Consider the following 4179-nt stretch of genomic DNA (forward strand, 5'->3'; position numbering starts at 1 on the left):
GCATAGGCTCTGGTAGGTACTCTGGCCTCTAGTCTTTCAGCTGACTCAGATGCAGCCCTCAGTGATGGACCACCTGCCTCAGATTTACCGGATTTCCTGCACCTTTGAGGGGCAGGGGCAGGCCTATCAGATTGTGTTGGGGCAACTGTAGTACTCCTCTTCGGACAATTTTTGATCTGATGTTATATAGATCCACACCGTAAGCATGCACCAGTTACTCGCCAACAGTCCCCCTTATGCCATTTTTGGCAGTATGGACAGGCAGAAGATGCTAGGGCTGGTCCCTTGAACACTGTCCTGGGAGAGCTGCCCATTGATGGTGTGGACTGGCCTCTCCTAGGTGTGAACTGTGGTCTGGGCCCCTGGGACTGACCCTGACCATGTGGTTGTCCCGAACTCTGAGCAGGAGGACCCTTACTCTTCTTACTGGGAGCAAAAAATGAACTGGACTGACCTGGACCCCTCTTCTGCTGTCTTTCCCTTCTATTTTGCTAATTTATTCGGACTCTTTCTACTTTCGATGCAACATCTACTAATTTAGCAAAATTCATGTTCTCCAATGCTGTTATCATGACTTTGATATTGTCATTGGGCCCTTCTTCAAACCTTCTGCACCTCTCTGCTTTTGTAGGGACTATCTCCCTCCCATACTAGCTCAGTCTGACGAATTCTCGCTCATACTCTACCTCTGATAATTGCCTCTATCTCAGACTGATAAATTCTCTTATTCTCTCTTCTAAATACACCTTACTGACATACTTCTTCCTGAACTCTATGAGGAAGAAATCCCAGGTGATCTAATTTGGTTGCACCTCACTGGTTACTGTGTCCCACCACTGGTATGCGTCATCTTGAAGTAGGGACACAACACCCTCCAGGTTTTACTCGGGGTTGCAATGTTGCTGTTTTAACACTCTGACTGTTCTATCCAACTAGTTTTCAGTAGTCATGGGATCATCCTCCTTCTTACTAAAGAAATCCACAGCCCATGTTTTTATAGTTTCTCTAAATGGGATTTCTGTGGTGTGGGTGGAGGTTGTGGCTGTGGCTGTGGTGGTGGAATTGCCCCCATCCTTTATTGATAAAATTCGGTCATTTGCTGGAATAATGCAAACTGAGGTTGGGTAAGTGCCTCAGCTGCTGGTGGGGCAGATTCTCCCCTGCCTTCAGATTTAGCCCTTTGTCACATCCCGACTTAGCGGGCTCCAGCTCAAGCCCCTCTCTGGGTGGCCATCTTGCCGGTGTACCCCCCTAGAGGCCGGCAGTGCGACTCACAAGGTACTGTCCGCTCTGGTGGAGTTCAATCCCTTCGCCCTGCAGAGCTAGGATTCGAACCCTTATCACCTCACGGGTTTGCTTCGCCTCTTACCAATTGAGCTGCACCTTTTTTATTGTCACACCCCGGCTTAGTGGGCCCCAGCTCAAGCCCCTCTATGGGTGGCCATCTTGCCGGCGTACCCCTCTAGAGGCCGGCGATGCGACTCAAATCGGTACTGTCCGCTTTGGTGGAGTTCAATCCCTTCGCCCTGCAGAGCTAGGATTCGAACCCATATCACCTCACGGATTTGCTTCGCCTCTTACCAATTGAGCCCCATATCACCTCACGGATTTGCTTCGCCTCTTACCAATTGAGCTGCAGCTCAATTGGTAAGAGGCGAAGCAAATCCGTGAGGTGATATGGGTTCGAATCCTAGCTCTGCAGGGCGAAGGGATTGAACTCCACCAAAGCGGACAGTACCGATTTGAGTCGCATCGCCGGCCTCTAGAGGGGTACACCGGCAAGATGGCCACCCATAGAGGGGCTTGAGCTGGGGCCCACTAAGCCGGGGTGTGACAATAAAGGGGACATCCAATAAAATTGGAACGATACAGAGAAGATTAGCATGGCCCCTGCGCAAGGATGACACGCACAAATCGAGAAATGGTCCAAATTCTTTTATTGTCACACCCCGGCTTAGTGGGCCCCAGCTCAAGCCCCTCTATGGGTGGCCATCTTGCCGGCGTACCCCTCTAGAGGCCGGCGATGCAACTCAAATCGATCTTGTCGCTTTGGTGGTGTTCAATCGCCGCCTGCGAGCTAGGATTGAACCCATATCACCTCACGGGTTTGCTTAGCCTCTTACCAATTGGTGTGCAGCTCAATTTGGTAAGAGGCTAAGCAAACCCGTGAGGTGATATGGGTTCGAATCCTAGCTCTGCAGGCGAAGGATTGAACTCCACCAAAGCGGGACGATCGATTTGAGTTGCATCGCCGGCCTCTAGAGGGGTACGCCGGCAAGATGGCCACCCATAGAGGGGCTTGAGCTGGGGCCCACTAAGCCGGGGTGTGACACCCTTGGTGGAGCACGACTCTCCACCTCTTCATCAACTGCTCTTTAAGAAGTAGGATCCATAACCTAATCAAAATAAGAAAACAAACAGATCTACATTAGTGTAACCTCAATACTTAAAAATGCAATGCAATGGTATGCACTCTATCTAGGCCTAGAAACGCCTAAACCGATGCTCGATACCACTAAATGTGACACCCCTTACCCGTCTACAATGTAGCCGAGCAAGATATGCCACACAGTGTGCCGGAGCACCAATTCATATTTCCATTACAATTTACCCTTTTTAATTCATTTATTTACAATTTTTGATTAATCTGAATTTTCTGCAAATGTTATAGAAAATCCGGCAGAGTGCCGATTGTAAATTAGAAAAACAGTTATTCTGAATCTTTTAAAAACACTTCCAATATAATCATAATTTCAATCTCAGTCAACCACCAACATATTTTCAACAATTTCTCAAATGACTTCAATATCTCAAAATTCAATTCCTTTCATATCATAATCAATTCAATAAGAAATACTCAAATTTATTACTGAACATGGTTTATAGATAATTACATCAAAAGCATAATTACATAAGTTTATAGTATACATTACAAAAGTTTACAAAATACAAAATACCAAAAGTAGCCTAATGTCCTACCAATGCACTACAAATGTGAGGTGACTCTGGACTCTGTGTGTAGCTCTGAAAGTTCACCCGGTCTGAGGTCTGCTGGGCTGTCACACCCTATCCCTTGTAAGGCATGACATGTTCCCGTAGTATACCTAATGAATTACCGAACTCCACCTACAGATAACCCATTGTTATGCTACAAAGGATTTTAAAACAAACCATAACTTTTTATCTTATCAATTCTTTTTGCAGAAAACTGCATGAGAATAGTTAAAATTCCATGTAAACATTCATTGGAAATAATGATAGACTAAATATTGCAAAAGTTACATTTTCATAAGTCTCAAAGTAAAATACAAAATAGTTACAAACTCAAAATGTGATAGCAATGCAATGCTTTTAAATACAAGCTGTTCAATGTCCGTACATCCATACATATAGGTGCAAAATACATCAAAAGGAAATTACAGGGGTATACCTACAATATATACCCACAAACAATACCAAAATGCTGCTTTAAGTCTCTCACTCGATAGCCTTCTCCTTTTCCTTACCTGCGACAGCATAAAGAAGTTATGGTTGAGTATATCACTCAGTGGTGCACAACTAATAACTTTAAAACTTAAGGTAAAACACAATTTGTCAAAGCATAATAAATCACATTTTTCTTAATCATGAAAACTTCACAATAGTTCTAAGTTCATAAGAGCCATTTATTGGAATAACATTTCAAATGATAAATCATACTTCATAAATCACAATTCACAAAGCATTAGTGTTGCCAACATCAACACACAGTTTAGGCCATGATACAAAATTTTACGATCAGTGCCGTGTTGTACACCACGACAAAGTAATCTCAACCTCACTAACTGTTATTAATGAGGGAAGGGCTAGCTAGCTAATGAGTACTCATGTAGTCTTACCCCACTAACCGTTATTAATGGGAGATATAATCAAAATCAATTATCAACCCTAAGTAACCGTTACTATTGGGGAATTCCGAAAGGGACTGTCATGCTAACTGTGGTTTCAAAATAGTTTCCAAAAATTTCCCACTCAACAATCACATTTATAAACCAATAAACATAGTTAAATTCATCATAATATCCATGTAACGGTGGCAACACCCAAATTTCTTAAATGCAAGAGAAAAACCATATTTCAATCAAAGTAAACTTGTTCAAAGCAAACTCATTCAATTTAACACATTCCAAGCAATTTACA

The 4179-nt window shown here is 43.4% G+C and overlaps 1 non-coding gene across 1 annotated transcript; it reads left to right on the forward strand.

Moving 5' to 3' along the window:
- Window positions 1–1830: 1830 nt before the first annotated feature.
- Window positions 1831–1936, forward strand: LOC131172454 (U6 spliceosomal RNA). Its single transcript, XR_009142931.1, has one exon. It is a non-coding gene; the product is annotated as a U6 spliceosomal RNA (small nuclear RNA).
- Window positions 1937–4179: the final 2243 nt, after the last annotated feature.

The sequence above is a fragment of the Hevea brasiliensis genome, chromosome 13, assembly GCF_030052815.1.
Source record: "Hevea brasiliensis isolate MT/VB/25A 57/8 chromosome 13, ASM3005281v1, whole genome shotgun sequence".
Taxonomy (NCBI): domain Eukaryota; kingdom Viridiplantae; phylum Streptophyta; class Magnoliopsida; order Malpighiales; family Euphorbiaceae; genus Hevea; species Hevea brasiliensis.